The sequence below is a fragment of the Spinacia oleracea genome, chromosome 2 (assembly GCF_020520425.1).
Source record: "Spinacia oleracea cultivar Varoflay chromosome 2, BTI_SOV_V1, whole genome shotgun sequence".
In the NCBI taxonomy this organism is placed as follows: domain Eukaryota; kingdom Viridiplantae; phylum Streptophyta; class Magnoliopsida; order Caryophyllales; family Amaranthaceae; genus Spinacia; species Spinacia oleracea.
This window is the reverse complement of record NC_079488.1, coordinates 87669982-87680394: the sequence shown is the minus strand read 5'-3', so window position 1 is coordinate 87680394 and position 10413 is coordinate 87669982. Positions and strand designations below refer to the sequence as shown.

The window sequence follows — 10413 nt, the reverse complement described above, 5'->3', positions numbered from 1 at the left end:
CACATTTGTTTAGAGTTTCCAAAATTATATTTTCTCTGGTAATTTTAAAAATAAATTACATCATCAGTAATAAATGTCATAGTTGAAGGGAATCAAAGAGGGAACACATACTTTGTGGATCACAATTTGGTTCCTAACAATAATTTGATATTTCTAGGGGTTATTGAAGATGATCCAGAGTTTACAACAAATATAAAAATGTGCGTTGAAATAAGTGAATATATTACTTGCGATTGAAACTAACATGACTATTCCCAGCAACAGGTTAAAGTTTATTTCAATATTGAACTCGCAAGTTCCTGTAGAACTAATCGAGTTTCTAATGATAAAATATGTCACTATTAAAAGCAACAGTAGCCAGCTACATAAGCTCATGTCGAGGAACTTCAAACTAAGGTTCAAGTTTCAGTTCATGAAGCTGAAGATCAACTCGATCAATCAATATCATGCAACAAGTTCCACGACTGCTCTAGTAGTAGAGAAATTGCCAGATTCATTTATCGAGTTCCTGTGTGCACTACAACATTCATTCAATCAATTTATCAATGAAATCGACAAAGGAACTCAGAGAAGGTTGGTTCTTGAAAGGAACAACCAGTCAGAAAGGTATTGATTTTTAGGAGACTCTTTCTCCAGTAACTTGTTTATAAGGTAATTATATATAATCCTATGTTGTTGCACATATGGGACGTAGGTTGTTCCAAACAGAAGATGACTTCTTTTTTTCTTATAAAGAACAATGTCAAGTCCCTTCTTGAAAACTGATTTTAAAATTAACATATTTTGTTTTCAAGAGAAACTGATTTATTAGTGATATATATACATAAATGTTGAACCTAACGAATTGTTTTATAAGGTTTCATTATCATAAGTGTTTATATGAACATGATGAAAGAACACAACAACCACTCTCTTAATTTCTATAAAAATTAAATAGAGAGTGATATTTGAGATGATCAAATGACAAAAGCATGTCAAGGAACTTCTGAAGAATGTTTGACAATATTCGATTACACATGAATGTTTCCATAAGATGTGAGGGCATCAAGATGGTGGAACTAGCACTCTAGGAACTCGAACATAAAGTCATCAAAATCAGTCCGGCACTTCAAAGAAGTCATATACATGGTGAAAATTTATATAAGGTAAATTTTTCTTATTCATATCATAGCATGTTTTAATGCGTTATATTGTTAACTTATTAATACAAGTGTATAAGTTTTGCAATGCATTATGTGAATATGCTTTCTTTATGATTTCATCTACTCATGGACTGTTTGGAGGATCAAGACTTAGTGAAGCATGACATGAGCATAACATAGTCTTTAACAAGAGTTTTGTTGATTTGGAACGCATACACATATTTAAATAAGGCACTTATGTATGCTTAAATTAAATGTGTCGCACTTATATTTTGTGCTGTAAAAGGAAAACGCATTATAGCTTATTTTTCCAAAGAATTATTCTTCATGCATCATGAATTTTCTTTAAAAATCCTTCATATGAATGCATGTTATAATTTGGTTGTTGTACGTATTTATCACTGATTATATATTCTTTGGTACAACTAACAAATCTTTGTGTAAGTACTTTACTAAACTCATAAAGTAATATGAGCGCAAGAATGCAGAGACACATCACACTCCCACAGGAACACGAGCAAGACTAGATGAAGGTTCCTAAGGGATGATTGTGAGCCATACACAAAGCTTCAGAGGTATGATTGTTAAATTGTCCAATATTTAACCGCTAATAGACCAAATATTGCCATATCCATAGGTCTAAGCGAGAGGTTCCAATCAAATCTCCGAAAGTCGCATTTTACCATCCTATAACTCTTGATCAGAAGCACGAGAAAATGTGGCTGGAACTCAGTATATTCAAGCTGGATATATTTTCCTTGAAGTTCCCCAAATATGGCAAAACTGTAAGTATTTAGCTTTTGGTAAAATTAATCCCACGCAATTCTTGTGTGTGAACATAGATCAGAATTGTACATTGTGAAGGACTCTCCTAATTTCTCGTATTTTGGTTCATAATTACTTGTGCTAACTGATGAAAAGGTAAAAAGAAGAGTCATAAGCCATGTTGTTTTGTGTGTTCCTATTACTAGTACGACAAGCAATTTTTTATATTTTTTCTTTTGATTCAATCTTCGTTTATTCTTTTTCCTTTACAATTTTTCGTATTTGCTTAATGAAAGGACTCCTTGCCGATCTCAATTTTCCTCAAGGATGTTCCATCTTTTGTTAAGTTACACCCAATAAAATAAAATTTTATCTTTTAAATGTTTCAATCTATCATAAACACCTAAAACACTTAAAATCTCTTTCACCTATATCCTAAAAGACTTATGCACCAATTAAGTTTTGTTCCTCACAAAAATGTTTCCCAATATTCTCTTACCATATCAACCTATTAGAAACCACAAAAGCCAAATCAATACCACACGTTGATTTATTTTTTCTCTTCAAAAACATTCTCAAAAATTCATCACTATACAAAAACCCTCTACAAAATATTCCTCCTTTGTCACTAAATCGATGCAGCAACAACTGAGGGGGAACTAATGAGGAAGGTGATTAATAGAGCGTTAATGTACATTTTGAAAAAAAAAAAAAGGGAGATGAAAAAAATAAAAATAAAAAAGGAGACAAAAGAAATCGAAAAAAAAGAGGGGAATAAAAGGAGAGATATGTGAAAATAGAAAGAGAAGGGATCATAAGTTCCTACAAGCATTTCAAGTTTCCAAGTTGAAATGCAAATGAAGCTGTCTATACCTTAAAGAATTATCTCAAAAATTATGTAGTTCCTTCAAGATTCACATGGGAACTTACACGATAAATGTAAGTTCCTACAAAAATTGAATCAAGGAACTATCAAAAAGCTTCAAAGAATTTATACGTACTGCTAAAGAAGAATAGAAGAAAGAAAGGAACAACGGTGTATTTTATGGCGAGGATCTTCAGTTGAAAGTCCGTAAAGAAGGAGACATGCAGATAAACAAGTGACAAAGGAATACATTCATTAAAATCATGAGCCATGCCTAACCTTTACCTCATAAATTGCCTATCCCTGCAAAATACAAATTGATGGTGTTTATGTATTTTGAAATAATTTTTCATTATTTTTATTTTGCTTTTCTGTTTTTTTTTGGTGAACTTATTTCTTTCTTTTCTGCTTGTTGCTAAGGAACATTGGCTTATGATAATTTCTTTTCACTTTGAATTCTATTCGCTTGAGTATGATTGTCTAAACAGTACAACATTGAGGGAGATATTTTGCTTTGTCTCTGATTCTGACTAACCATTCTCGTTAGTATGGTGTTGTGATGGGATTAAATTAATACTATTAGCTAAACCTTTTTGATGATGCCAAAAGGGGGAAAAGAAAGGCAAACATTGAAGGCAAAATATTTTGAGTTCCTAGTCTCAAATATCTGCTTTTCTCAAGTATGTTACAACTATGTATATTCTTTTAACTCTTGTAAATATTTTGTTTTAAGATTTCTATGCATGTTGGATTTATTTTCTCTATTAAGTTTTCTTGGTTTGTCATCACCAAAAAGGGGGAATTTGTTGACCCACAGGGTTTTGATGATGACAGGCAAACTTAACTAATAAATGTTTAAGTTTCTATGCTAAGAAAACCAGGAGTTCCAGAGCAGGAACAAGAGAAGGCCAAAGCATGTAGACTTGGACAATCAGAGAAACTGATCAAGCAGGCATAAATAAGTTCCTGATGGGAACATGGTTCGAGAAGTTCCAGAGGTGGAACAACCAACATGCGGAGCAGCATGGAACATGAAGACGGGAAATAAGAGTTTATTTTCTAGGATTCATGTAAGTATGTAGTAGCGTGAAAGGTAATAGAACAAGGTGTCAAAAGGAACTAGTGGAACTTAGAGTCAAAAGCATCTAAGAGTCAGTGAATATGTTGCATATTATTATCGTAATCTGTAGGGATTTATTTAGAGTTTTGTTTCTTAATAAATATCTACTTGGTTAAGAGTTTTAGATAATATGCACTAGTTATTTTAGGATAAGATTTAGTTTTAAATAAAAGATAAGTTTTAAATTAAATCAACTTTAATTAGGATTCTGATTTTAATTTCATCTTTTATTTATTTTTATCTTACCTGCTGTTGGAAAATAAAGAGTCAAAATTTAAAATACGTATAATGAGTTTGTGAGTGTTGGAACTTGTAATGCAAGTTCCTGCACGAACGAAATCTCATGTATTTATTTCACGTTTATGAAAAGGTTTTCAGTAAAATATTTTTGCATAAGAAAATAAATAAAAAGTGAGTTTTGGAAAAATATCTCCTGGATTATGTTTTGATAAAACGTTGCTTTTTCTCCAAGTATTTATTTTATTTTTATTTCCTATTTTTACTCTAACTGTTTTACTGTAAACGTGGTATAAGTTGTGCCCAAGACTTTGACTGCTTTCTCCCCAAGTTTCTCCCCAACTAACTGATCATGGGTAAGTGCCTAGAAGTTAGGAAACTTACTGTTAGTGGAGGAATTAGTGGGATTATGGTTAAGTCTTGTACACGCTATAAATAGAGGCTTATATCTTCATTCCAAAGTGTCTGACTTGTGTCATTCCATAAGGGTTGGCTGTGGAATAATGTTATAGAAGAATATGTTTTTCATTCCACATTTTTGAGTCAGTTCCTACGAGTTCCAAGTTCCTACGAGTGACATGTTCCCCATTGATTTTTCACGTGCTACATTCTAGAGGGATACTAATCAATTATCAATCATCAATATTTTGAGAGTTGGTCAAGGGTTGAGTGAACTCTTGTAATGGGGAATTGGTCAAGGGTTTGAGTGAATTCTTGTATCAAGTTTTGGGCTGGAACTTGAGTGAGTTCCTGATGTGTATGGGGCAGGAACGTGAGTGAGTTCCTGATATGTATTTGGGTAGGCTTTGAGTGAAGTCTATGAGAGAGAAGCAGAGAGGCTTTGAGTGAAGTCTAAGAGTCAAGAGAGACTTCTAGGGAAGTCAGTGAGAGCGTAGTTGTTTGAGGGAACAACTATTGGGAACTTGAGTTCGTAGAGGAACTCAAGTAATGGCCAAGTTTCTTATAGGATTGTAACTGAGTTGTTGCCCTATAGTGAAAAGAGTTTGAGTTGAAATCCCTAGTGGGTCGAGGTTTTCTTTCCAGTTGGGCCCTGGAAAGTTTCCTCGTAAAATCTCTCTTGCATTGTTTCTCTACTTGCTTATGTTCTTTATAATTCCGCAAAAATTGGCTAGCAAGTTCCATATTACAATTCACCCCCCCCCCTCTTGTAGTGTTCCATCCAAATAACAAAAGTTTAAGTCCATGTGTCCCTAATTTGTAAATCTCAACCTAAACAACCGGAATTCTTAAATTCTATGTACTGAATATGAATTACTATATAATTTATAAAGAATAACGATAATTACAAATAATTATTGCTTCCTCCGTTTTAAATAAGTATCATATTTGAAAGAAATGCACATGACTTAAGAAAAATGATAAGCAAACTTCCTGCCTGAAGGTGACTTTGACCATTGCCCTATGGTCCTCAACTGTTACCAAAACTCTCCACAGAAAAGGCCTTTTAGATTTTTCAATATTTGGACATCATCTCCTAGATTCAATGTCATAGTGGACACAAATTGGGGAAAGTATGTCTATGGTTGCCCCATGTATAGAGTGTTACAGAAGCTAAAATGGATTAAGGCTGATCTTAAGGACCTTAATAGGGAGGGGTATAGTGATGTGGAAACTGAACACCACAGATGCCATAAGTTATTGATTGAGACCCAAAATGTTCTTCAAGCTAATCCTGAGAACCATGCTCTTGCTGCAGATGAGAAAACTATTGCTACTGAATATAGGAAAGCTAAAGATAACTATCTTTCCTACCTGAAACAAACTGCTAAAGTTCTCTAGCTTCAGAATGGTGATGAAAACACCAAAGCGTTTCACCAAAGCATTAGACAGAGGAGAAAACATAATAGAATCCACTCCATTCATGACAGCTCTGGTAAGTGGATTCAAACTGCTAATGGGGTGCAAGATGCTTTTGTTCAATTCTATAAGTCTCTATTCTGTTCCAACACTGAGAATAGGACACCTGTTCTAAATTCCATCAAGGATAGGGGACCTAGATTGCATGATGAGCACAAGAGTAAATTGGATTGTTCTTTCACAGTTGAGGATGTTAAGAGAGTTCTAGATGATATCCCTAGCTCTAAAGCACCTGGAATGGATGGCTTTAACAGTCATTTTTTCAAGGAAGCTTGGGGGACCATCAAAGTTGATGTTCACAAGGCCATCATTGATTTTTTTACAACTGGCAAAATCCTAAAGGAAGTGAATGTCACCTCCATCACTCTTGTTCCTAAGATCAAAGTTCCTGCCTCAGTGGGGGATTTCAGACCAATTGCTTGCTGTTCTACTATTTATAAATGCATTTCCAAGTTGATGTGTGAAAGGCTGAACTCTGTGCTTCCAGATATCATCTCCCAAAATCAGGGTGCATTTGTGGCTGGAAGGTCAATTCTGGATAATGTTCTAGTGTGCCAAGACATTGTAAAAATGTATAGAAACAGTCAGCATATCCCTTGTTGTTTGATGAAACTAGATCTGCAGAAAGCCTATGACACTGTTGAGTGGAGTTTCTTGGAAGAAGTCATGGCCAACTTGGGCTTTCCTGTTCACTTCATTAACCTAGTCATGACCTGTCTCACCACTACTCAGTACTCAATTCTGATAAATGGTGTACCAACAAAGCTGATTCAACCAACTAGGGGGTTGAGACAGGGTGACCCTCTCTCTCCTCTTCTCTTCACCCTTTGTATGGAGTATTTTTCTAGAACAATGAAAACTGTGGGTGAACATCCACACTTCAGATTCCACTCTAGATGCAAATTGTTGTCTTTGAACCATCTTTGCTTTGCTGATGATCTACTTATGTTCTGCAGAGGTGATCCAAATGTGATTTCTGTCATGCTGGAAGGGTTTAAACACTTCTCTAGCACTACTGGCTTACAGGTTAATGCCTCCAAATCCTCTATCTATTGATGTGGGTTCAGTCAGGAAAATAGAGAAATAATTAGTCAGATTTCTGGTTTTAAGTTTGGCACCCTCCCTTTCAAGTACCTTGGGGTTCCAATTAGCACTGGTAAGCTCAAGAGTTGTGATTGTGAGGCTCTTGTGGAAAAAATGACTTTAAGAATTAAAATCTGGAGTTCCAGACACATCTCCTTTGCTGGCAGGATTCAACTGATTAACTCAGTTCTCACGTGCATCTGTGTTTATTGGGCACAAATGTTCATTTTTCCTAAAGCAGTGCTGAAAAAGATAAATGCCATTTGCAGATCCTACCTTTGGTATGGCTCTTATGATGATAGTAGACCTGGGGCAGTGGCATGGGATAAACTCTGTTGGCCTAAATCTCATGGTGGTTTAGGTTTTAGGAATCTAATTTTGTGGAATCAAGCTGCTGTGGGCAAACTTGCATGGGCTGTGGCTAAAAAACAAGATAACTTATGGGTTAGATGGGTGCATGCTGTGTATGTTAAAAGGAAAGTGTGGACTGAGTTCACCCCCTCCACTACAGCAAGTTGGGTGGTGAAATACATCTGTCAGGTTAAACACTGGTGCAACTTGAGATTCTCCACTCAGTGGCTCTCTTCTCCTAGTTACTCAATTAAGGGCATGTATACCAAGCTCATTGAGGGGGGTGATAAAGTCAACTGGTCCACTTACATCTGGAATAGACTTTCCATTCCTAAGTATAGATTCATTCTATGGCTAGCTATACATGATAAACTGAAAACTAAGACTAGACTACTTCAGTTTGGTATTGGTTCTGATAATTTGTGTCCTATTTGTGGCAATGCTCCAGAGACCAGGGATCACCTGTTCTTTGATTGCTGTTTTAGTACCAACTATAGGGAGATGATTTCTTCCTGGGTACGGATGCATGGCTGCTCCCTTGGTCTCATGCATTTTCTCAGAAAAGTTCAAAGATGTTCCAAAGGTGATTTTAAAAGGAAAGTGGCATATGCTGTGATAGCCAGTTTGATCTACCACATCTGGAAGGCAAGAAATGCAAGTGTGTGATTACAGCAGGTTCCCACAGTTGCTCAAGTGGTTTTGAGGATCAAGTCTGATGTGAAATACAGGATTCAGAACATCATTAGTGCTAAAGTTAGTACTAGGGATAGAGAATGATTTTACTCTTTGTAATCTTTTGTTGGGGTTGTTTTAGCTAGGTGTCTTAGCTCTTGGGTCAAAGGTTGGCTGCTGCCTCCTTCTGATTGTTTGTATGGTTTCTTGGAGTAATTAATAAAATCTCTTACTTGCTTGCCAAAAAAAAAATGATAAGTGTACAAGAAAGAGATAATCGGGATTATATTTTTGGGAAAAAAGTATAGATAATTAGTTATTGATAAAGTCCAAACAAAAGTGGATGTTGGGATTGAAAAAGTCAGAAAAGTGTAAAATGTGTAAAAAAAACAACCATATTTTATGGAACATTGGGAAAAATGTAGGTCACATAATGAAAAGTAAACGCTTATTAGGGAGCGCTATAAATAGAAATACGACACTTATTTAGAAACACATGGAGTATATATTAGACTAAAGTCAAGATGTTTCGAAAATATAATTTTATTATTGTCGTTATGAAGAGTGAGTTTTTTTTTACGCATAGCACACCCGGTTAACCGGAGCTTAGCTCCGACTACATCCGGATCGACCTGTGTTGCACACCTTGCTTATGGTGGGTGAGTCTCCCAACAAGAGTTTCTGCATACGGCGAGGCTCGAACACGAGACCTCCCTTAAGCGGCATCAAGCTGCTTACCACTTGAGCCAACTCAATATTGGTGTGAGTTAAATATAACATACTCTCTATTTTCCGCATTCCATGTACAATTTTATATTCTTATTTTTCTTATTATTAATATATTTCATACTATTCAAACCCAATTATTCTTAAGTCAAAGAAAAAAGGTTGAAAAAACATAATATAAGCAAAAAATAAAAACAAAAATACCCAAAGATTATCATCATCATCTTCATAACTATTGAAACACGTGAGTTTTGGAATCTCTCCGAACGAAACCTCCTGGTCTATTATTGGCTACCGTTATTCGACATGTATAATGCAACCCCATCAATAGTCAGATCAATAATTGACTATTCGTATACTAACTTGTTCAACCACGCCTACTCCCTACAAAAAATAATTTAAAAATTCAACCCCAACTCACCACTACCTATCCTTACACATTTCTCACTAATTATATTAAAAAAATATCATACTATCAACTAACGCTCATTAAATTAATAAGTCCATTCAAATGTCTTAAACTTCGCATTGATCAAACCGGTGCGAGTATTAATGATTTAAGTTAAAATGTGTAAAGATGCTCATATGAAATTGTTCTTTAATTGTCATTTTATACGGTGACAAATGATGATTGATGTGTTTTACTTACAAATTAATGACAATAATCTATCCTACGGTGATGAGGAAAAAGAATCAACATCTAATAACCAAAGTAACAAATCTAATCAAATTACAACAAATTACAACAACCAAAATGACAAACAAATAAAATCAAAGGAAAGAATAAGAGCATACCATCAACTCATCATCATTTTCCATCTCTTCGATGAGCTAGTTTATCATCATTTTTGTTGCGATTTTGCTGGACTATCATCACTATTTCACTAATCTTCAATAAAGTAACAAAAAAAAATATTAAACACTAAATTGGAAAAAAAAAAAAAAAAAAAAAAAGGCTCTTAAAAATTGTTGCTAAGTGAGTAGATGCCATTAACCTTTATGCATAATTGTCCATATTCTTTTCCGGTCGAGAATTTAATCTGTACCCATTTAAAGAAAACAAATAAAACAACTGAAGGAAATTTAAAGTACTCTTACGGATACAGATAGAATTGAAATAAAATAAAAACAAAGAATTTTCAGTGGTTGAGACTTTTGATGACATATTAATTGATGTGGGGACATGTAGGAATTAAATGTGACATCACAGAATGCCATCAAAGGAAAGGGGATGACCTAAGGAGGGACATTCAGGGTATATATATTAAGATGAAGCTAACAATATATTATATACTAATATTTATTTTCATATATTATAAATAAAATAGGGTCAAAGTAACTTTCGTGAATCGTAAAAAAGTCAAAACGGTGCGAATATTAAGGGACAGAGGGAGTATATAGAAATAGAATTTGCTGGGCTAAGCTAGAGATGACAATGGAAAATATACAATAATGACACGTGTCCAAGTTGAATGAAAAGAAAGAACAAAAATCAGAAGGGGGTGGGTAGTGGTACTACTTACACTCACAGACGTAATTGTGCAAAAGAGAAAAAAAAATTAAAATAAAAGTGG

General features: G+C 34.7%; 1 long non-coding RNA gene across 1 annotated transcript; it reads right to left on the bottom strand.

Moving 5' to 3' along the window:
• Positions 1-201: 201 nt before the first annotated feature.
• LOC130467983 (uncharacterized) lies at positions 202-10027 on the bottom strand. The gene is made up of 3 exons (XR_008928191.1): positions 9835-10027; positions 9635-9728; positions 202-517 (listed from the first exon to the last, which is right to left on the bottom strand). It is a non-coding gene; the product is annotated as an uncharacterized lncRNA (long non-coding RNA).
• Positions 10028-10413: the final 386 nt, after the last annotated feature.